General features: G+C 46.1%; 1 long non-coding RNA gene and 1 other non-coding gene across 2 annotated transcripts in view; both read left to right on the top strand.

Annotated features, from left to right (window-relative positions):
* LOC133241030 (uncharacterized) overlaps positions 1 to 9,273 on the top strand; it is a 59,645-nt gene extending 50,372 nt beyond the window's left edge. The window contains exons 2-3 of the long non-coding RNA XR_009734483.1: positions 632 to 1,513; positions 8,920 to 9,273. This is a non-coding gene — a long non-coding RNA (uncharacterized LOC133241030). The remainder of the gene's footprint in view (positions 1 to 631; positions 1,514 to 8,919) is intronic.
* A 14,268-nt stretch (positions 9,274 to 23,541) lies between these two features.
* On the top strand, positions 23,542 to 23,612 carry TRNAS-GCU (transfer RNA serine (anticodon GCU)). Its single transcript has one exon. It is a non-coding gene; the product is annotated as a tRNA-Ser (tRNA).
* Positions 23,613 to 24,515: the final 903 nt, after the last annotated feature.

A 24,515-nucleotide genomic window follows, 5' to 3' on the forward strand; every position in this document is an offset into this window, starting at 1 on the left:
TTCCTGAAACTTGTGTTCCAACACCTACTTTCAACCCCAACCACATACCTGCTCCCTCAAGGTTTACTTGAGCATGGAGGTGGGAGATGTTGAGATGTATCCTCTAGCTCACAGGTTTCAAATAATTGTTGCTAGCATTGGAATTCTTTCCCGAGTAAAACTGTAATTGCAAGCCACAAATATGGTGCAAATACAGTGCAATAAAATTAGACTGCTCTGGTTGAATTGCAACAGGGGGTCGGGATCCCATCCTTCTTGCTCCCCTACTCCCACTTCATGCCAAGACTCCCCCAGGTTTCCTCCTGGGAACTCTAGAGATGGAAGAAGTTCTTCGTGAAGGCCACCCCACTAGATAGGCATCGTCAAAGCCCTTGCCTCATGAGTCTGGCTATTGCATGTGGGTAAAAGTTCATCTCAATCCATTTGAACGTGCCCACTTTTCCCTGGAGACCCTTGTTTGTGCTAAGGGAGGCACAGAGTGCAGTTGATCTGTGAGGTTACATGCCTGTGCTGACATCTGCTGAGATGTCCAACAGCTCTTCAGGTCCTCAATCATCTATCCATCCAGGTTGCCTTTGAATCATTCTTCATTCGTATCTGAAAGCTTCTTTTGTGTCTTTTGTCCTTTCAGGAATGATTCTGTAACTCCAGTGTCACACAATGACACAGGAAACTAAGTCTCTCTATAACTTCCAAAATCACTGCAGATGGTGACTGCAGCCATGAAATTAAAGGACACTTCCTTCTTGGAAGGAAAGCTATGACAAAGCTAGATAACATATTAAAAAACAGAGACATCACTTTGCCAACAAAAAGTCTGTCTAGTCAAAGCTATGGTTTTCCCAGTAGTCTCATATGGATGTGAGAGTTGGACCAAAAAGATGGCTGAGAGCTGAAGAATTGATGCTTTTGAAGTATGGTGCTGGAGAAGACTCTTGAGAGTCCCTTGGACAGCAAGGAGATCAATCCAGTCAATCCTAAAGGAAATCAACCCTGAATACTCATTGGAAGGACTGATGCTGAAGCTCCAATACTTTGACCACCTGATGCGAAGAGACAACTCATTGGAAAAGATCCTGATTCTGGGAAAGATCAAGGACAGGAGGAGAAAGGGACAACAGAGGATGAGATTATCAGATAGCATCACCGACTCAATGGACTTGAGTTTGAGCAAACTCTGGGAGATGGTGAAGGACAGGGAAGCCTGGCAAGCTGCAGTCCATGGGGTAGAAAAGAGTCAGACATGACTTTAGCAACTGAACAATATAACCTGCATATACAGGCAATCGTTTCTTCTCAAACATCTTTCGAGATTTCTGGCACAGGTTTTCTTTATTCCTGAAGCCTGCAAGCATTCTATTAGGGTGTTTGAGGCTTCAAAATAGAATACCCAACAGAGAGTAACTTAAAGCATAAGATGAAATATTGTTTACTGGAACAAGAAGTCTGGAAGTGATGGGGAGTAAGGAGATTGACTCTTTTCAGCAATATGACGATGTCATCAAGGACCCAGGTACTTTGCATATTCCCCCCCACCGTGTCCCCTGCCCCTCCATCATCAGGCTTGTTGCATGGTTGGAGTTGGCAGACACTGTCTCAGACATCACCTCCTTACACAACAATTTCAAAGACTGGAAAAAAGCCTCCCACATCTATCTTTATTTTTTAAATTGGAAAGTATAACAGACAGAACAGATTGTCGAGTAAGAAGATGATTTTATTCAAGCTATTGCAATAGAAAGAATGTTCATGAATGAGAAAGTTCTCTAAGAAAGGAAAGGGGGGCCTGGAATTTTAATAAGGATAGGTCAGCAAAGGGGTCGTCCACAGTCTTATAAGAGTCATGAAGAAGACTAGAGATGAGTCTTCTTTTAGTGCATGGGAGAGCATTGCTGTAGCTGTTTTTTGGAATACAAAAGAGAAGAGAGATTTCAGAGAACAAATGTGTGGGGGAATTTCTTAGCCAGCTCTGTTTTCTGAGAGCACAGGCCTCAGGTAAAGTTCAACACTGCCTGCCCTTTTTTTGAAAAATGAATGAATATCACTTGTCACTGAACAACTCAGAAGTAATTTATAAACCCCTGAATGGAGTGAAGCAGAGTCTGAGAAATAGTCTCTTGAGGACTTTTGGTTGCTTCTATTCCTGCAAAACCAGTTCAACCATCTGCAGAGAAGTGGTGGCAAAGGTAGGTTATTTTAGGGTCCTGGAGATCAGGCATCTTAAAAGAAATATGTTTAAAGGGCTTCCCTTGTGGCTCAGCTGGTAAAGAATCCGCCTGCAGTGCAGGAGACCTGGGTTCGATCCCTGGGTTGGGAAGATCCTCTGGAGAAGGGAAAGGCTACCCACTCCAGTATTCTGGCCTGGAGAATTCCATGGACTATATAGTCCATGGGGTCGCAGAGAGTCAGACATGACTGAGCGACTTTCACTTTAAAGTGAAAAAGAGAAAGAGTGATATAAAAGGTTGTATTAAAGAACCAGGAGTTGTACTCTAAGAGTAACCAGTCCAGTGGATGCCCACAGGCCAGTGGAGGAACACATCCAGTTATGCAGCACAGCTCCTTGAGTTTCTTGAAGGTCTTGAGCTAGAATGTCAGTGTTCTTGGTGAAATTGCTGTCCACAATCAAGGTCACCTCTCATAAGGGCATGCATGACCCAAGCATTTCACCAGCCTTCCTTAGTAGTCCAGAGAGTGGCTTGTCAAGAGAGAATTCCAGCTCACGCATGCTCTGCGTGATGGATAGTGCTTCAAGCTTTATATCAAGCAATAGAGCTCCAGCTTCCAGACCTTCTTCAGGTCCTGGGGCAAATGGCCAGCTGCAAGGCAACCAAGAGTCCCAGAAGGAATATGGACAGTCAAGCTATAGTTCTTAGGTATGCCACCAGGCAGAAGGCAGACAAATTGGAAAAGTTAGTTTGGAAGGTTGTAGCCAGACACTGAAGGAATCTGGAAGAACTGAAAATTGGAGGAAAACTGACTATTTGGGCAAGGTAACAGGATCTGGTTCAATTTGCAGGTACCCAGGTACCAAAACTGGTTTTTCCACGGGGAAGAAGGAAGTCAGTTAATCTCTGCCTGACAAAACAAAGTTTGCATATCCATTGTCTGCAGTTTATAGAGAGGTATAAAATAGCTCAAATACAATGACAATCTCATAAATAGACCCATTAAATGTAGCCAGCTCTGACCACAATTAAATCCCCTTTCAGGAACCTTCTACAACTTTCTATATCCATTGCATATCCTTTATTACAACTTCTCAAAGTGGCAAAACATAAACACATTTATTAACAGACCCAAATAGCATATAAAAATAAGAAGCAAAAGTATATTATACTTAAATTATACTTAGTGACACCATTTCAGTATTCTGTCTTTTTAGAAATGATCTTAGTATCTAACAAATATCTATTAATGAAGTCAACTTAGTATCTGTCCAGGATTTTGAGAGTTGCTTAATGATCTTGGAAATTATCTTCAAGCTAACATACTAGAAAACATAATTACTATTGAAATAAAGCTTGTCAGAAGAATATTTGGTATGATTAAACAAATATTTGAATTAAAAAAATTCTAAAATTCTATGTATTTAGTAGAAGTAATGCTAACTTAGAGCTTCCCTAGTGGCTAAGTGGTAAAGAATCGCCTGCAAATGCAGGAGACTTGGGTTTAATCCCTAGGTTGGTAAGATTCCCTGGGAAACGAAATGGCAATCCACTCCAGTGTTCTTGCCTGGGAAATCCCATGGACAGAAGAGCCTGGTGGGCTACAGTTCTTGGGGTCTCAAAAGAGTCAGGCACGACTTAGTCACTAAACAACAACAATGCTAACTTACTCTATCAGTAAATCTGGATACGTTTAGGAAGAAGATAGTTGTGTAGAGTAAAAACATATTTGTATCATGCATAACTATAACTCAGAAAGCAGCTGTTTTATTAAACTGAAATTGTTGAACTAGTCTTGTTTGCCAAAGATTTACTTGCATCCTGAGTACTTGAATTTTTTTAAAATTTCTAAGTTTGTTTCTGTAAGAATATCTTTTTATTTTTTTTACATTGAAAGTATTCCAGGCTCAATTTCCTTTATTTCTGGGGTATTTTTTTTTTTTTTAGGAACATTTAATTTATATATGAGGTTTTTTGTCTCTAAGCCAGCCAGAATACAAAGAGTTCCTTTAAGATATTTAATAATATAATTTGGGCATGCCACCCAGAGAATACTACACACTCAGATAATGAGAGGTTTTCTGAATTACAGACATATAAGCATGCATAGGGGCTTCCGTAGTGGCTCAATGGTGAGGAATCCATCTACCAGTTCAGGAGATGCAGGTTCAATCCCTGGGTTGGTAGGATCCCTGGAGGATGAAATGGCAACCCACTGCAGTATTTTCGCCTGGGAAATCGCATGGACAGAGGAGCCTGGTGGGACTACAGTCCACAGGGTACAGAAGAGTTGGACACGACTGAGCCACTAAACAACAGCAACAACAAACATACCCAGAGAGGGAGCCACCTCCAGCTTCAGTTGTAAATTTCAGCCATGGGTTAAACGGGTCCTCCTTTTTATTCTCAGCCTTCTTTCTCATACTTGCACTTTGAAATCCTCCCTTTCCTCAAAGCTGATTCTCATGTCTCTCTCCCGTGAAGCCTTGCCTGAGTCCCCTGCAGGGGGTAATTTCTTACATACCCCTTACTCCTCCCTGACCACTTGAATCAATCAACCTGGATACGGTTATTTACGCATATTCCTCATCTTCTCTCTAAATCCAAACTCAGGGATGGCAGAGACCAGGTTATCTTTCCTTCAACAAGCATTCATTTTACACCCACTGTATTTCAGGTACTGTATGCTGCTAAGTCACTTCAGTCGTGTCTGACTCTGTGCGACCCCATAGACGGCAGCCCACGAGGCTCCCCCGTCCCTGGGATTCTCCAGGCAAGAACACTGGAGTGGGTTGCCATTTCCTTCTCCAATGCAGGAAAGTGAAAAGTGAGAGTGAAGTCGCTCAGTCGTGTCTGACTCTTAGCGACCCCATGGACTGCAGCCTACCAGGCTTCTCCGTCCATGGGATTTTCCAGGCAAGAGTACTGGAGGGGGGTGCCATTGCCTTCTCCATCAGGTACTGTATAGGTACCTTTTAAACAACAAGTGACCAAAAGGTAGGATCCTGCTTTCATGGGCTTCTAGTTTGGAACTGGATATATACATTTGCGTTCTCTGCAACATTTGCAGTGGTTTGTGGAATACATTAATAAAGGAATAGCTTCAGGCTTAGATTCACCCTGGTACTTGAAAGGGAAGTAACATTTTTTTGGGGGGGCTATTATGTACCCTGAGCTCATGGGCACTTTGGACAAATCATTTACTTTGATCCTACTAATATCCAGAGTCTGAGTCGAGTGCTTTGTATACATATTTCTAATCTTTACAGCAACCTTGTAAGGTAGATGATTTTTTCAGTTTTGTATTTATTTGGCTGTGCTGGGTCTTCGTTGCTGTGAATGGGCTCTGCAGTCCCTCTCTTGTAGAGCACAGGCTCTAGACAGACGGGCTCCAGTAGTTATGGCTCGGGGCTCCAGAGCTCGGGCTTAGAAGTTGTGGCACATCGGCTTAGTTGCCCACGGCATTTGGATCTTCCCGGACCAGGGAATGAACCCATGTCCCCTGCATTGGCAGGCGGATTCTCAACCATCGGACCACCAGGGAAGTCCCAGGTAGATGATTTTTGCAGAGGAAACAACTAAGGCATAGGGAAGTTATCCCCCTTGCCCTGGGTCGTGGTGATTGTAAGTGTCAGTAAGGAATTGGAACCTATGTCTGTCTGACTCCAAAGCTGCAAGTCAGACTGCTGAGCTTAGTTGAACTGCCTTGCAGAAAGCTCAGGTTGTGTCTCCCAGAAGACATGTCACAGGTTAAGTCCTGACTTGGGGAGCCTGTGCACAGCAGGCAGTTAAGGACAGGCTGGACCACACCAGTGACCCGAGGGCCCTTCCAGCCCTCAGTCAGGTGAGTCCTGGTGGGAGCCTTGGCCAGCAAGTGGTGGTGTGCTTTGTGCAGCTGAGGCTGAGGTTCCCAGGGGGCAGAGGGCTCTCTCACTTGGAACTGCAGCCCACCGGGCAGTGAGGAGCCAGGAGCTACCAAGGAACGAGAGCTGTTCATGCCAGAAGCACACCCTTCCCACTGAGACCATACATCACATTCCTTGTTTTCAGATGAGTGCTTAGAGCTGGCTTTTCATGGAAGAGATGCTGTATGCAAATGAGCTTGGTGATAACCAGTACCAAATGCATTGTCACCCATCAGGTTCATAGCAAGTGGCTGCAGGCAGTCTAATTGATGTGATGTTGGGAAGGAGTGGGATAAGGGTTGCTGCCTTGACCTGAAGGATGAAGTAGCTCCCTCACTCCCTGCGGAAAACTAGGACCAGTAGTAAGAGCAAAGAGCTTTTAGGACACATTTACTATGAGTTAGGGGCTTTACGGGCTTCCCAGGCGGTGCAGTGGTAAAGAATCTGCCTACCAATGCAGGAAACACAGGAGACACATGTTCGATACCTGGGTCGGGAAGATCCCCTGGAGAAAGAAATGGCAACCCACTCCAGTATTCTGTCTGGAAAATTCCATGGACAGAGGAGCCTGGTGGGCTGCAGTCCATGTGGTGTCAAAGTCAGACATGACTGAGCACACTACTCAGGGGCTTTACAGATGTAATCATATTTATTTATCACAGTCAACCTCATAAGGTGGGCACTGTTATTATCCTTCCCAAATTACCAATGAGGAATCAGGCACAGAGAAATTTAAGTCTCCTGTCCTATGTTACAAGTCAACAAAAACAGCAGGATTTGAAACCAGATTGTTTAAATCCAAAGACTGTGCCCTTAACCACTACATTATATAGCACCTCCAGGCAAAACTAACACGGATGATTATTACAATAATAGCCACACATGCACCGCACCTCATGTGTCCACACCCCTTTGCAGTCTGTCATTGTTGCCTCTCTTATCGGGAAGTGGAATCTCTTGCTCCACCCTCTCTTTTTTTTTTTTTTCTATCTAACCTGGACACGATTGAAGTGACTTAGCAGCAGCAGCAACCTGGGCTAATCGCATGACTTGCTTTGATTAATAATTATGGTTGAAGTGACACTGTGGGAGTTCCAGAGCCTAGAGCTCAGGAGGTCTTCTCCAGTGCAACTTCCACTCTTACCTTCTTGGAATTTTGAGGCCACCAAAATTCCAGGCTATCCCCCTGGAGGATGAGAGGTCACGTGGAGAGGATGAAGGCTCTCCAGCCCACAGCCAGCACCAATTGGCAATTGAGTAAGACCCTTTTGGATATTCCAGCTACAGCTGACTCCCCTTGTCTGTAGCCATACCTGTGAGCCCAGGAGAAACCAGTGCAACCTCCCAGTAAATCCACTGAATCAAAAATAGTAAGCTGTCATCTTAAGCCACTAAATTTTGAGGTGATTTGTAATGAAGCAATTGATAACTAAAATACATAGGTTTTAAATTCATGTCTATCTTGGGCTAGCTGCTTTTTAGTAAGGGTTACATGAAAGAGAATTATATGGGTGGTTTGAGCTAGAGGAATGAAGACAGCATGTAATTAAACCCTTTTATTTTATAGAGGAAGAAACCCATCCCAGAGAGGAGAAGTGACTTGTCCCAAACCACAGTTTTTATAGCCTGAGTCAAGACTAAACCTGTCTTCAGATTTCCACGTCTAGAATTCTTTCTGCTACATGACACTGTCCAACTACACTGCATTAAGAGAGTAAAAGAGCTATTTCCAACTAATTTTAAGAATAAACATGAAAAGCTGTTTATAGTACCTAGTGTTAAATTTATAGTCTTAAATTGTGACATCCATGCAAAGAGATCCGTATGCCAAGGACCCATAAGATGCCAGGAAAGAAGCAATTACTGGAAACAAGGCTGTGAATTGTCATAATTGACTGTATATATATATTGTCTCTGGCAGGATCTGTGCATTTACAGATATGCCAGCTTCTTGGTAGACCAGTTGTTCTCACCTTGGCTGCACATTGGAATCATCTGAGGAGTTTTAAAGATTGTCTGAGGCTGACCCAGGCCTCAAAAGTTTGAAAATTGATTCTCAGTGGATCTGTTGTACAGCTGTGGCTGTGAACCCCTGCTCTGGACTGTGCATTCCTGGAGGGGCAAGATTTTTATCTTTGCACCCCCAGAGTGCCATGCCAGAGAACAATTGTTGATTGAAATTGGGGACACAGTGCTGAAAGTCCCTACAGAGAGCAGCTATGGCAGAGTGGAAAGTACATGGGCTTTGACGTCAAAAAAATCTGTCTTTGCCTCTCAATTTTGCTTATTTAGAGGCTGTGTAACCTTGAATACAACAGGCTGTCTGAGGCATCTATAAAATGGATATAAAGATGATACTAACTGCCAAGGGATGTTATAAATTCCACTGAGGTTATTTAGCTTTCAAAAAGCTCCTTGGTAACAGTAAAGACCTTCTCAATATTGCTATTTCTATTCAGAAAGGAAATAGAGAAAGTTTTTAAAGAAAATAAAATGGTAAAAGCAATGAAAGATTATAATAATTTAAGCAATACAGAGAGTTATTTTAAAAAATCAAGTACAAATTACCTATTATTCCTCCATGAAAAGTGAAAGTGTGAGTCACTCAGTGTGTCTGACTCTTTGTGACTCACATAGACTACAGTCCACCAGGCTCCTCCGCTCAAGGGATTTTCCCAGCAAGAATAGTGGAGTGGATTGCCATTCCCTTCTGCAGGGGATTTTCCCAACCCAGGGATTTGAACCCTTGTCTCCTGCTTTGCAGGCAGATTCTTTACCATCTTCCACCAGTAGCTTCATAATTCTTCCATAAGTACATGTAAACATTTTGTTATTTCTCCTTCCAGGTGTCTTCATTGCTGTCTCTGTGTGTGCCTGCACACACTCAAACACATCCACAAAAACGCGATTGGAAAAATACAGGAAGACGTTGTGTTCATTTTCCTTGTTAATACCTTGAGTTCTTCATATCCATGAATGGAGTAGTTTTTGTGATGTACTTTGAACCTAGTGACTTGATGAACAATTGAAAGAGGTAATATGGCTATGATGAAATGGAAACAAGAGCAAAGCCAGTGTAAATTTGCAGAAAATTTACACATTTGGGGTGCCTAATGATTGTTGAAAATTATTTCCAAGGTCCCATTGTGACTAACCATTTTCTCCTATGACAAGACTGGTACGTGTTTTCGCTCAGTCGTGACTCTTGTGACTTCATGGACTGTAGCCCACCAGGCCATTGTGACTAACCGTTTTCTCCTATGACAAGACTGGTAAGTGTTTTCGCTCAGTCGTGACTCTCTGTGACTTCATGGACTGTAGCCCACCAGGCCATTGTGACTAACCATTTTCTCCTATGACAAGACTGGTAAGTGTTTTCGCTCAGTCGTGACTCTTGTGACTTCATGGACTGTAGCCCACCAGGCCATTGTGACTAACCATTTTCTCCTATGACAAGACTGGTAAGTGTTTTCGCTCAGTCGTGACTCTCTGTGACTTCATGGACTGTAGCCCACCAGGCCATTGTGACTAACCATTTTCTCCTATGACAAGACTGGTACGTGTTTTCGCTCAGTCGTGACTCTTGTGACTTCATGGACTGTAGCCCACCAGGCCATTGTGACTAACCATTTTCTCCTATTACAAGACTGGTATGTGTTTTCGCTCAGTCGTGACTCTCTGTGACTTCATGGACTGTAGCCCACCAGGCCATTGTGACTAACCATTTTCTCCTATAACAAGACTGGTACGTGTTTTCGCTCAGTCGTGACTCTCTGTGACTTCATGGACTGTAGCCCACCAGGCTCCTTTGTCCATGGGATTATTCAAGTGAGAATACCAGAGTGGGTTGCCATTGCTTTCTTCAGGAGATCTTCCTGGCTCAGGGATCAACCTGGGTCTCTGCATTGCAGGCAGCTTCTTTACCATCTGAGCTACCGGGGAAACCCTAAAAAGACTGATGCTTCCTACAAAAGCTTGGGAATTGGCATAAATAGTCTCGACCCAGGAGCCTTCCCTCTCTAGAAAGGCCTTAGTCACAGCCCCCAGATCCTTTCGGCCAGCAACCATTATTTCCATGTGGCTTCAAAGCCAGTGAGGAAAGGAATGGAAGGAAGACCAGAAAGTGCTTATTCAAGTAACTATTAATTTGAGGAAAGCAAGTTTCATACCCGAGCCAAACTAAAGTTGATCCAAAAGTCAACAGTTAAAAAAGCCAGAGCAAACACACAGGTCAAATCTCTGAGGGCTATACTGTCTAGCAAGAGATCCAGCTTCAGGAAGGACACGCAGATGACTGACCCCTTTCTGGCTCAAGCCTCCTTTTTTTCTGGATGTAATGCCTAATAGCATCAGAGTCTCTTATGTGTCTGTCGCCTGGCAGCCTTGTCCATAAGGAGGCTGTGTTTACAGAATCGATGAGGAACAGAGGAAGGGCATCTGTGTATCTAAACAAGAGGCCTCTTTTAAGGATGCTTCCAGCATGGGCACATGTGCGAGTGGCTCCATAAAAACAAGGCATTTGCCAGAGCAATGCCTTGTTCTGCCCAGGAACCACTGCTCAGAACAGCCTTGGAATTTTTCTTTGCAAATTTTCTTTGGAGGCCCACAAGAAAAACCTGTTTCTTTCTTTCTTTTTTTTTTTTTGTACCTTCTGATTTTTTTTTGTTTGTTTTGTTTTTGTTGTTATGTGGATCTTGTTTAGAATAAAAGGAACTAAACTTGGAGAAACCTATGTGTTGATTCCAATTAATTTACTAATTGGTTGAGTGTCCTTAGATAATCACATATCCTCTGTGTTTCTTACTTTCCTTATCGATAACAAGAGGAGCATGATCATTACCTGCTTCCCATCACTTATCACGAGGGAAATTACCATGTTGCAGTGGTAGCCTCTAAGGTCACTACCAGGCCAACTGGTACACCCTACCTGAGGTCATGGAACAGAAAGGCTCACTAACCAAGTGGATTACAGAATCATTGTAAAATACATAAAGGAAGCAAGAAGAAAGAGATGAGCACTTGGGTGCCGTGTGATCAGGGTGGAAGGACCACAGCACCGAACCGTGGGGCGGGCAGCGTTCATCTGCCCACCTCACCCTCTACCACATCAACCTTCTCCCTTGGGGACCTTCCCCGCTCATGGTTCGGTTACAGGATGAGAGTTGAGGTTTGAGCTAAGGGGCTCCCCAGTGGAAAGTCCCCTGCCAAGAACACACAAATTGTTGGAGAGACAGCACAAGTACACCAGCACAATAGCTGTAGCTTGCAGCTCACCTGCTGAGCAGGCCTGAGTTTCAGCCATGAGGTTTTGCAGGGGGCACACAAGTCAGAATGGGTGTCAATCAATGTGTGGCTGAATTATGGCCTCATGGATATTGATTGCTCATATATATGTAGTACACCCAGAACATCAGAACCTCACAGGACTCATGCATATTTATGTGTCACTTATATTTAGTGCACAGGTGCCTCAGGAATATTTAGCGCCTCCTAAAAAGTAGATCGGAGAAGGCGATGGCACCCCACTCCAGTACTCTTGCCTGGAACATCCCATGGATAGAGGAGCCTGGTGGGCTGCAGTCCATGGGGTTGCTAGGAGTCGGACACAACTGAGCGACTTCACTTTCACTCTTCACTTTCATACATTGGAGAAGGAAATGGCAACCCACTCCAGTGTTCTTGCCTGGAGAATCCCAGGGACGGGGGAGCCTGGTGGGCTGCCGTCTATGGGGTCACACAGAGTCAACACGACTGAAGAGACTTAGCAGCAGCAGCAAAAAGTAGATATCTTTTTAACTTTCTATCTCTTTCTATCTATGGTTAAATATACACATGTCATAGTTTCTGTAATAACGTATTTTATGAATTTCATTTGTCTAGTTTTTTCCATTTGTTTCAGAATTGAGTATTTTCAAACCAAACAACGAATATACACATTACAGCATTTTATCAGAGGGCTCAAGTGAAAAAGCAACTTGTAAACTGTAAAGTCCCCCATGATTTTAAAGAATTATTATTATTCCTGTTATTTTGATTACGGCCATTTATAAAAATCAATTTTATCTTCAAAGGGTGAAGAGGAGATAGTTTAATCCAACGACTAAGAGCCGTGAACTCTTCCGATAATTGGCTTTAATAGTTTTGGGGAAATTGCATAACCTCCCCGAGATGGTTTTCTCATCTGTGAAATGGGAATAACAGTAGTGACTTCATAATGCTCTAGTGAAGATCCAATGAGATAATGTGTGGAAAGCACTTAGGAAATTGCTTGACCCACAGGAATGATGATGTCGTCTAACCTCTATTGAATTGTGACTCTATGCCAAACCCTCACTGATTACATGATTCTATAGGTGTGCTTATCATGCCCACTTTATAGATGAGGATTTTAAGATAGAAACAGAATCCACATCCAGGCAGTCTGACTACAAGCCCATGCTCTTGACCATTTTGTAACACTGATGCTCCCACAACAAATATTCAATGCGTGTTTTGTCATCGCGTTAGTAAAATTTCCCACTAGAGCAGGTGCTCAATACCACAGGCCACCAGTGTTGGTATTTTGAACTGACTCTCTGAACCACAATTCTACCTTCCATCTAGTTAGAGAAGTTATCAAGGGGTACATGACATTTTCCAGAATCCTTGGCATCTAGGGCTATAATGGAAATTCTGCTTTGAGGTTAAATGCATTGGTGAGTAACATGAGAGGCAGAAGCAAGGTGAAGCCATCCTCCTGCTGCTAAGGCTGCTGCCAAACGAGGTGTGGTGGACAGACTCTCAGATGGCCCCGAGATTCTCCCTGCTGACATTCACACCCTTGTGAAATCCTTTCTCCTGAAATATGGGCGGTAGGACCTGTGACTTCCAGCAGCCCCAGGGATGGGTTTCATAGAAGACAATTTTCCTACAAACCAGAGTGGGGATTGTTTTGGGATGATTCAAGCTTATTACATTTATTGTACATTTTATTTCTATTATTACATCAGCTCCACCTCAGATCATCAAGCATTAGATCCCAGAGGTTGGGGATCCCTGTAATAACCCATGGGATGTGGCAAGGTGATGAAATTACATGTACATGATTATGTTGTATGAGACTGCATCATCCATCTTGCTAGGAGATGCTCTTTCTCTTACTGGTTTTTGGGAAGCTAGTAGCCATGTGGCAAGAGGTTGAGGATGTCCTCTGCTTAATAATAATCAGTACGAAACTGAAGCCCATTCTCTGACAGCCTGCAAGAAGCTGAATGCCACCAACAGCCATGTGAGCTTGGAAGCAGTTCCTTCCCCGGGCAGGACTCAGATGAGACTGCAGCCCCAGTTGACACCATGATGGCAGCTTCGCAAGACGCTGAGTCAGAGGATCCATGTAAGCTATGCCTGGATTCCTGACCACAGTAACTATGAGATAGTAATAATGTGTTGCTTTCAGCCCCTAGGTTTATGATGAGATTGTCATGCGGCAATAGAAGACTAATGTGTGTGCATGTTAAGTCACTCCTGTTGTGTCCGACTCTTTGTGACCCCACAGACTGTAGCCCACCAGGCTCCCCTGTCCATGGGATTCTCCAGGCAAGAATACTGGAGTGGGTTGCCATGCCCTCCTCCAGGGGATCTTCCCGACCCAGGGAAGGAACCCACATCTCTTATGTCTCCTGCACTGGCAGGCAGGTTCTTTACCACTCGTACCACCTGGGAAGCCCTAGGAAGCTAACACATGAGGTTATAGCTGGGAGATGATTTGGCTGTTGTGGCAGCAACAGAGCATGCTGACGTAGGCAGGGCAGCCACCATGGACTGGATGTCCTTGAACTCGATAGTCCAGTGCTGGGCCCGTGATGTCCATTCTTCTAGCTCCTTTGGCAGTTTTACTCCCCTAATATCCCACGTTGCAGGCAGGAGGAGAAGGGGACGACAGAGGATGAGATGGCTGGATGGCATCACTGACTCGATGGACGTGAGTCTCAGTGAACTCCGGGAGTTGGTGATGGACAGGGAGGCCTGGCACGATGCAATTCATGGGGTCACAAAGAGTCAGACACGACTGAGCGACTGAACTGAACTGAACTGAATATCCCATGTTAAATCACTTTCTTCTTGAATTACTCGGAATGGTTTCCATTTCCTATACTGAATCTTAGTTCCTATCATCACCTTGCTTCAAAATCATGGCCTATCTATCCCAATATTTTATTCTTTCATGATCCAAAAACATCTTAGGAGAGAACAGAGTAGTTTGCTTTCAAAATGTCAAGTGGTTGAGCAAGTCTAAATTGTGAACAGCCACAGCAACCCTTTCTTAAAGAAAGGTAATATTTAAGTTCTTTAATTTTTATTATTCCTTTTTCTTAAGTTGAATTACATTTCCTTTTATTTATTTTTAATTGGAGTATAATTGCTTTACAGTGCTGTGTTAGTTTCAGCTGTACAACAAAGTGAATTAGCAATATACCTGTACATATATCCCCTTCCTCTTGAGTACCCCTTCCCCCATCCCAGCTCTCTAGGTCATCCCAGAGCTGAGCTCCCTGTGTTACACAGCTAAGGAAGGTAATAGTAATCTCATTTTTTAGAGGAAAAAACTGAAGTTCAGACCCTAAATGACTACCTTTTAAGGATAGCATCTGTGAGATATAATTTGAGGTTGAGGGGACACCCGATTGCATATTCTTTTCACTGAACCGTGTTGTTAAGAATATCCCGGGTCCTTGTATATCCCTGTACTCACTCTGTGGTGTTCACAATCCCTTAGGACAGATCACTGAGAAAACAGACCATTGCAGGGCAGTGCATCCAGTCCCGTGATGGAGCCTGGCACAGGATGTGGAGAGGAGAGTAGGGAGGGGCATCAAATGACCTGACTTGGGGGTCAGAGTCCCAGAAGGAGGGGTCCCACAGTGGCCTGGAATAACCTTCAGTGCAGGGACTTCATGGATCGCTGACATAAAGCTGTGGGAACTCCACAGAGTGGTGCCGGGCAGGGACACAGGCGGAAAGGCTTCAGTGACTCGGGGAGACCTGGGGTGGCCTTGACCGGCCAGGAGCAGATCCTGTCCACGTTCCTGAGCGCAGCGCGCTGTCCCTGGAGATGGTTCAAGCCCCAGGCTCGTTCTTCAAGGCTGACCTGCTGTCAAGCTCCAGCAGGCCGCAGGCTTGTTTTCTTTACTTGCTTGCTCTTTGGCACAAATGTATTTTCCATTAATTGCGGTTTTCAAAAATTAAGTTTAAAGCCTTTGATTGAGTCTAAAGATAGATCTGGCTCACTTTCATCAAAACTTACCCAGCTTTCCCGTCAGGAGAGAAAACAAAGTTTGAGAGTTTAAATCTCAGACAGCTTAGATTAGTTCGGATGCCAAAATAATCTCAGCTCTAAGAGCCCATGGGCGATTTTTTTGGAACCCTTCTGAACTTCATTTTCCGTATCAGAAAAACGGGTGAAGAGGGACGCCTGTCTGAGCGTGTGACTGTTTCTGTGAGGATGAAAGGAAGGCCAGCGTCGCTGTCCCTGGCGTGCTGGTCCTTGACGAGGTCTCACGGCCCTCCCTGCCTGGCCCTGCCTGCCGCGGGCGGCCCCTGCATTTCCCACGACCCGTGTCAGCTGGCTCCTCTCTGGGTGTAGTCAATTCGAGGTGCTGATGGGAGGTTATCAGGTGGGGGAAGGGAGACGCGGGGGTATTCCTCCTCCCTTCGTCTGTGGGTGAGACCTCCAGAGCAGATGCTGCTTCTCGGCCGGGTTTCCTGCAGGCACGCCCCCCGTGGTCGGGCTCAGCAGGGGAGCCCAGCACCTCCGCTGGGGGACAAGACCGCCTCCCTCCTCCTTTTCGTCGGAAACCCCCTGGGCATCACCCCCTGTGGTCTTCATTCTTCTCCACAGCCGTTTCCTGGTATTAGATTCCCTGTTTTCTTTTTTTAATTGGAGGATAGTTGCTTTACAATGTTGTGTTGGTTTCTGCTGTACAACAACATGAATCAGTCATAACTATATATATATAATAATACCTACATATAAAGCATCAGCGTAACCACATGCCCAGGATGGTCCCTGGCATGCTGGGAATGATGAGATGCAAGCACATTCCTGAGATGCAGGCTCTGAAACAAGCCTCCCTCTCTGGTACCCTAATGCCACTAACTACATCTATCTATCTATCTATCTATCTATCTATATCTCCCGGCCCTCTTGCGCCTCCCTCCCTTCCCCCATCCCACCCGTCTAGGTCATCACGTAGCACCAGGCTGAGCTCCCTGTGTTATACAGCAACTTCCCACTATCCCTCTGTCCTACGCATGGTGCTGTATATATGTCGGTGCTACTTCCTCTGATTAAACACTTGGGAAGGTTCTGTTTTCTGCTTGAATTCTGACGGCTGCAGGGAGTGGCGTGCACTTGCCTGATGGGGGTCTATTTTCTCAATGAATGATTAGCCAAGATACCAGGTGAGAGGAGGGCAAGCAAAGCCTGAAGCACAGAGAAGACTGGTTAGAGATATTGGGGTGTCTTCACTCCCCCTCTGGTAAGCAGGTGTTCAATGAATGGGGCTGTGCTAGGAGGATCGTTCCCTTTCTGCCTATGGAGGGTACCGTGAGAAACACGCCTTTGAGCAGAACAGAAGGGTAGGGAGAGCTGCTGCTTCCGTTGGCTGTTCGCAGCGGCCCCCCGCCCCGCCCTGCCCCGCAGCCTGTGCCCTGGGCTCTGGTTCCCTGTGCTGGTGAGAGCTGGCCTGGCTGCTCAGCACCCAGGCTGTCACCACGGGGTTGCTTGGGAGAACTGCTCCCCCTCATGAAGAACGGATTTTTCCAGCCCCACAATCTGGGGCTAGAGCTCCTCTCACCCTAAGAATAGACCGAGAATGTCTGATTATTTGCCTGAATATCTGAATGTCAAGAATATTTGCCACAGCTATTCAACCAAGATCTTATTTTCACTTTCCCACTGCCGGATTCCCAGCTCCACACCAATCTGTTGTTTACATCCCAGAGCCATTTTATTTTCATTCCCAGCACAGTGCGAGTCAGAGGCATCCAGAACGGGCCCCACCCAGAATCAGGAAGAGTCCAACACAGGCTGTGCCACTGGGAAGGAGACGGGATGGTCACGGACTGAGCCCACTGGAGCGGGTAGAGGAGGTGAACTCCATGCATCAGCGCAGCCACGTGCCGAGGATGGTGCCTGGCAGTCTGGGAATGACGGGCTGCAAGCACAGTCCTGAGATCCAGGCTCTGAAATCAGCCTCCCTCCCTGGCACCCTAATGCCACTGACTACCCGAGCCCCTCTGTGCCAGGTTCCTTATCCGCACCGTTGCTTGTGCTCACAACAACCCTGTGAGGCAGAGTTACCAAGTCTGGTTTGCACATGATGACACTAAGGCTCAGAGAGGCTGAGCGATTTGTGCAACACTGCACAGCTGATCAGTGTCAGAACTGGGGTTCAGAGCCACACCTTTCAGGTTCCAAACTCATTATTTCAACAGTTTTATGCTGCCTCCCTGACATCTTCATGGCGGATGTAGATGGACCTAGAGACTGTCACACAGACTGAAGTCAGTCAGAAAGAGAAAAACAATATCGCATATTAACGTATATGTGTGGAATCTAGAAAAATGGTACTGCTGCTGCTGCTAAGTCGCTTCAGTCATGTCCGACTCTGTGCGACTCCATAGACGGCAGCCCACCAGGCTCCCCCATCCCTGGGATTCTCCAGGCAAGAACCCTGGAGTGGGTTGCCATTTCCTCCTCCAATGCATGAAAGTGAAAAGTGAAAGTGAAGTCGCTCAGTCGTGTGCGACCCTCAGCGACCCCATGGACTGCAGCCTTCCAGGCTCCTCCGTCCATGGGATTTTCCGGGCAAGAGTACTGGAGTGGGGTGCCATTGCCTTCTCCAGAAAAATGGTACAGATGAGTCTTATTTGCAGGGCAGGAATAGAGAACAGACATGTGGAATGGGAAGTGAATTGGGAGATGGGGATTGACATATACACTGCCGTGGATAAAACAGACAGCTGGTGGGAACCTGCTGTATAGTAGAGGGGACTCAGCTCCGTGATCTGGGATGACCTAGAGAGGTGGGATGGGGGAGAGGGATGGGTGGGAGGGAGGTTCAAGAGGGAGGGGATATATTTATACACAGAGCTGATTCACTCTATTGTGCAGCAGAAACCAACACGCTATTGTAAAACAACTATATCCCCATTAGAAAAAAAGAATACTCTGTGTAACCACACCACATATTTTGCAGCTGCCCTCACCAAAAGCCTGGGTGGAACCCAGCTGGCACAACATGAGGGAGAATGACTGTGAACCCAGCGGAATCCACTGCAATCAGTCCCCAGGGTCTCTCCTGCAGCTCAGGCTAAATAGCAGCCGTTACCTGGGAAACCAGAAGCCATGTGCAGAGGGCAGCGGCTGTGGAGGGAAGGTTCACTGGGATACACCTCCCATCACCCTGAGATTAAGGGACATAAAAAGAGAAGGTGGATGAGCTGCCCAGTGGCTGGTGTGAGAAGCAGGCTGTCATTTGGGAGAGCAGTTTCCATTGCAGGGAGGAACCGCTAAACCAAAGGAAGCCTTAATAACAAAGCAACAGCCAGAGATTACCTATTTGATGAGCTTTGTTCCCAATCTTATAGGTCCATGATCTGAACATCCCAGGCGTTACCAAGGCAATCATGCTTACGTGAAGAACCCAAGTCTCTAGGTCACTGAGGGTTTGAAGGTCGGAAGACCAGCCTTTGACAGAAACCCCTTGAGACTTTTCTGAAAAGCCCCTGGAGTGCTCAGTGTATCCACGAATCCATGCTGGGCGCTGATTGCCGAACACGGCAGCAGCTGCCACCACCCTCATGAGCTAGCCCTTCCCCCCGAAAGGTGCCCCATCTCATCCCGCCTGGTGGAGGATTCCACCTGTTCTTTCGAGTCCTAGCTTCCAAGTCTGCCTCCGAAACGTTTTCCAGGACTATTCGAATCCTCCCAGTCACTCTGTGGCCTTGAATCCCCTCACCTGAGCATGTCTTGTTTTGTTATTTTGTGTGTGGATTGCTGGCTTCCCAGGTGGCGTGGTGGCCGATGCAGAAGCCCAAAGAGACTCAGGTTGGATCCCCAGGTCAGGAAGACCACCTGGAGGAGGAAATGGCCATCCACTCCAGTATTATTTGCCTGGAAAATCCCATGGACGGGGGAGCCTGGCGGGCTGCAGTCCCCGTGAGGTTGGGGAGAGGTGGACACGACTTAGTGACTGAGCATGTGCACACGTGTGGATGGCCAAGTCGTGTCTCACATAATATGGGGTGCAGGCTCTACACGGAGGTTCTTGATGAATGAATGTGTCCAGATATGCATGAGACAAATTCCAAAAATGTTCAGTGTCGACGTACACGCTGTTCAGCCTTATATTTATTTAGAACCACTCCCCAAGCACTTTTTGCCAGGCCCTGCAGATATAAAATGAATTGAATGAGGCCCTTGTCTCAAGGGTTTGTGTGTTCCAGCTGGTTTAGATCCTTCCAGCTGTTTGACTTTTGGGGGGTGGTGGGGAAGAGGGGATATGTTGGCACAGTGGTTTTTTTTTTTTGCCCCCAAGTAAGTGATAAATAATTATCTAACTTTGTAAGCAAATAGCAAATTTCTGAGGAAGAGAAATCCTCAATGAAACACAAATCCTTAGTAAACAATACAATATTTATCCAATTATAGACTACTTACTATGCTCTGAGGCTTCCCTAGTGGCTCAGATGGTAAAGAATCTGCCTGCAGTGCGAGAGATGCAGGTTCGATCCCTGGGTTGATAAGATCCCCTGGAGAAGGGAATGGCAACTCATTCCAGAATTCTTGCCTGGAGAATTCATGGACAGACGAGCCTGGTGGGCTACAGCCCATGGGATCTCAAAGAGTCAGAAGCAACTGAGCTTTCACTTCAGTTCACTTCCTGCACTCTGGGTTCATTCAGAAACAGCAGCTCTCTTATTCCTCCATGCAACCCTTTAAGTGCATTATTATTTCTGCTTTAATGATGGGAAAAAGAAAATGAAGCAAGTGCCTTGCTCCAGATCCCATCAAATGTGATGCCAGGTTTCAAACCCAGGTTTGTGTAATAAGTCAGGCTATGTCCTCAGCTGCTGTTCTGTGTCACCATCCTGTCCCCCGACGGTCCTTCTGTGTCCAGGGTCAGATAATGAAATGAACAGTGATGAGTCACCGAGGGCAGGCAGCAAACGTGAGGACATGGATGAACTTGTTTTCAGTAAGTGAAGCAGAGATTACAGAACAACTTTAGAATCCATTGCACAAAACCCCAGGCTCCCAGAGAGCCATGCAGAAAGCCAAGGTGTGTCATCGTTCTCAGAGGGGACCTTGGTGTCTGGACCTGCCTTCCCACCCATGTATTCTGGGGCTTTCTCTCCTTCAAGGGTGGTTCTCTAGAGGCAGTCCAGAGAATTCAGATTTAACACTATTGTCCCCAGGGCTCCTCTGCCTGACTCATTGTGTGGTCTCTCACTGATGAGTCACCAGTCTATGACTCAGTTTTCACATCCTACTCAGGGCTCAGAGTTTGGCTGTTGGGCTCCTGGGGTTGGGTTTATATGGAGGTAACAGAAGGTTAGCGATATGCTGGTAATCCAGGGATCCTGGGCTGTACTTCTTTCCTTTTGCTCATGGGAGCATCTTCTAATCTGTCAGAGGTGCTCATGGATGCGCCAAGACCAAGGGTGCTGAAGTGGCCTCGCCAGTGAGGTCAGCCTCCATTTCTGCTGCTGCTGTGTAGACGCTGACTGTGGATCCTCCACTCCATGGGTGGCCTTCTGTGGCTGTGGTCTGTCAGAGGAAGACAACACCCTGTAGAGGAAGAAATCCTCTGTGTGAAAAAACATGGATTCACTTCAACCCTATCCTTTCTCAACTACACTGCTCAGAAAACTTCAGTCTGTAGCTTCCTGTTTTAAACCCCACCCTGAAGTCCTCCAGGTAAACTCTGGGATGGAAAAAACTCACCTGGGTTGTGAATAAGGAAATCAGCCAATGAGGAGCCTCTTGAAAGTAAGTGGGTCTTTGAGAGGTCCCCTACTTCTGCATCCAAGCAGACCATAGCTTGGCTGAGCATCCTGGGAGATGCCATGTCCAGATGGGCTGCTACAATGATGGGACATTAACAAGACATTGAAATGGGATTCTTGCCACTGAGACTTCATAAGATGAAATCAGGATCCAACAATGGGTATGACAGCATACCCCAGGTTGCAGATTTTCAAGGGGAAGGGCTCGTATGTCTTCATTCTTCATCCACATAAAAGATAGGGGAAAGGGTCAGAGAGGGTGGAGAGGGGAGAGGGTGAGAGAAGAGATTCCTTTGGGGGAAGGAGACTCCTCTTTCAGGGGAGGGTGCAGATGCTGCCGGAGAATGCAGAGAGCTATTTTTTGCAGTAGGGAGACACAGGCACTGGTGACCTAGCCAACTGTGACTAGCACCTGGCTCCTCCCAAGAGGTAGAGAATGAAGGAGGGGTGACTTTTGACATAGATGCAAGAGCCAGGATAGAGTGCTGCGGGGGCTTAGACTGCACCCCCAGAGTTTTTCAGGGTAAAGGATGCAACTGTTTCCTGCTCATGAGATGTGGCTCATGCCAAAAAATAAGTGTGTGATTAGGTCCCCTTAGGTCTTGTCTGAGAGTGCCTGAGGGAGGAGGGAATAGGGCAGGAAGGTGAGATGTGCAGGTCCCAGTGCCTCAAGCGGCTCCAGGAATGGAGTTGCATTTGTCAAAGTCAAGGAAACTGTAGGACGGAGGCCTCTGAAAGGGGTCTTGGGAGCATCCATGGCATGACCCCAAGAGACGAGTCCTGCCCTGGTCCAACCAGGGATTCTTCCTTTGGCCAAATCAAAGCTCTCCAATCTCTTTACCTTTCCTCTTGCTCATGGCTTTGACCTCAAACAGCAGAGAGAGAGAAAGAGAGAGAGAGAGAGGGAGGAATGGGGAAAAACCAGGACAGGAGGAATCAGCCAAAAAGTTGCATTTCTAACGTGCTACGAGTCATGTTTGTCCAACAGACTAGTTACACAAACCATACTAGTTCAGTTCAGTTCAGTCGCTCAGTCATGTCCGACTCTTTGCGACCCCATGTACGGCAGCACGCCAGGCCTCCCTGTCCATCGCCAGCTCCCTGAGTTTACTTTAACTCATGTCCATTGAGTCTGTGATGCCATCCAACCATCTCATCCTCTGTCATCCCCTTCTCCTCCCACCATCAATCTTTCCCAGCATCAGGGTCTTTTCAAATGAATCAGCTCTTCCCATCATTTGGCCAAAGTATTGGAGTTTCAGCTTCAGCATCGGTCCTACCAATAAACATTCAGGACTGATTTCCTTTAGGATAGGCTGGTTGGATCTCCTTGTAGTCCAAGAGATTCTCAAGAGTCTTATCCAATACCTCAGTTCAAAAGCATCAATTCTTTGGCACTCAGCTTTCTTTATATTCCAACTCTCACATTGATACATGACTACTGGAAAAACCATAGCTTTGACTAGATGGACCTTTGTTGGCAAAGTAATGTCTCTGCTTTTTAATATGCTGTCTAGGTTGGTCATAACTTTTCTTCCAAGGAGGAAGCATCTTTTTATTTTATGGCTGCAGTCACCATCTGCAGTGATTTTGGAGCCCAGAAAAATAAAGTCTGCCACTGTTTCCACTGTTTCCCCATCTATTTGCCATGAAGTGATGGGACCAGATGCCATGATCTTTGTTTTCTCAATGTTTAGCTTTAAGCCAACTTTTCCCCTCTCCTCCTTCACTTTCATCAAGAGGCTCTTTAGTTCTTCACTTTCTGCCATAAGGGTGGTGTCATCTGCATATCTGAGGTTATTGATATTTCTCTCGGCAATCTTGATTCTAGCTTATGCTTCTTCCAGCCTGGCATTTCGCATGATGTACTCTGCATATAAGTTAAATAAACATGGTGATAATATACAGCCTTGATGTACTCCTTTTCCTATTTGGAACCAGTCTGTTGTTCCATGTCCAGTTCTATCTGTTGCTTCCTGACCTGCATACAGGTTTCTCAAGAGGCAGGTCAAATTGTCTGTTATTCCCATCTCTTTCAGAATTTTCCAGTTTGTTGTGATCCACACAGTCAAAGGCTTTGGCGTAGTCAGTAAAGCAGAAATAGATGTTTTTCTGGAACTCTCTTCCTTTTTCGATGATCCTGCGGATGTTGGCAATTTGATCTCTGGTTCCTCTGCCTTTTCTAAATCCAGCTTGAACATCTGGAATTTCATGGTTCATCTATTGCTGAAGACTGGCTTGAAGAATTTTTTTTTAATTTTCTTAATTAACGGTAAACACCTCCACCTTCCTCTCGGAGCCCGCCCTCATCTGTACCTTCCATTTCTTCTCTCTGTATCTCACCATATTTTGTAGAAGCCTCTGCGAGTGCACACTGCCATGCCCCGTTTACCAGTATCCACCATATAAATGGGGCTTTCCAGGTGGCTCAGTGGTAAAGAATCTGCCTGCTAAGCAGAAGATGCAGGTTCGATCCCTGGCTTGGGAAGATCCCCTGGAGAAGGAAATGGAACCCACTCCAGTATTCTTGCCTGGGAAATCCCAAGGGTAGAGGAGCCTGGTGGACTAGAGTCTATGGCGTCATGAAGAGTTGGACATGACTTAGCAATTCAAATAACAACCATCTAAAAAGGTGAATTCTTTGTGGGCAGCAGCCGTATCTTCTTCATGGCAGTAGTTCCTGTAAAATAGCATCACGATGCTGTATGGTTGGTTTGCCCTCAGTTCTTGTTAAGTGAACGATTAAATGAGTGTAAGGATGGCAAAAGGGAGATGCATTTATTTAGACCTTTGGGACCTTCTCAGAGCTCATCAGCTGGGCTCTGCCCATTGTTTCTACTTACAGCTCCCACCAGGTTCCCTGAAGAGCCAGTAGCTCTGTGCCCATTTGTACTTTTGAAGGCAATCCCAATTGTCCCCATAAGACAGCATGTCCCTGAGGAGAGATGGAGATGAAGAGAGCCAGCTCTCCATCTGGGGATATCAAGGATGGGAGCTGAGCCACTCCTGCCCAATTTCAACAGAACCCTCTGTTGTACAGGGAACAGTGGAGAAATTGTTCATCCACATCTCATTGCTCATGGAAATATTCCGACTGCAAAGTCAGCATCGGCTTTGATTTCCTGCCCTGGGAGGAGGCCGGGTCAAAAGGCGCCAAGGAGGCCTGTGCAGAGTCAGAGGGCTCATGAGATGGGGTGAGCAGAGACCCTCACACCCCATCTGTGTTCGGCGGTGGAACTTCTAGCACTGGGGATGGTCAAGCCAAGCCAGCCCCATCCTCGCCTTTGGCTCCTCTGAGAGCTCCAGCCCCTCTTGGACCCACCACAGCCGGAAGTGCGAGGGTCAGAGCAGGCCTGAGGGTCTGTGCCCGGGGCCTGTACTTGCTTCCTGG

Source organism: Bos javanicus, chromosome 29 (assembly GCF_032452875.1).
Source record: "Bos javanicus breed banteng chromosome 29, ARS-OSU_banteng_1.0, whole genome shotgun sequence".
Taxonomy (NCBI): domain Eukaryota; kingdom Metazoa; phylum Chordata; class Mammalia; order Artiodactyla; family Bovidae; genus Bos; species Bos javanicus.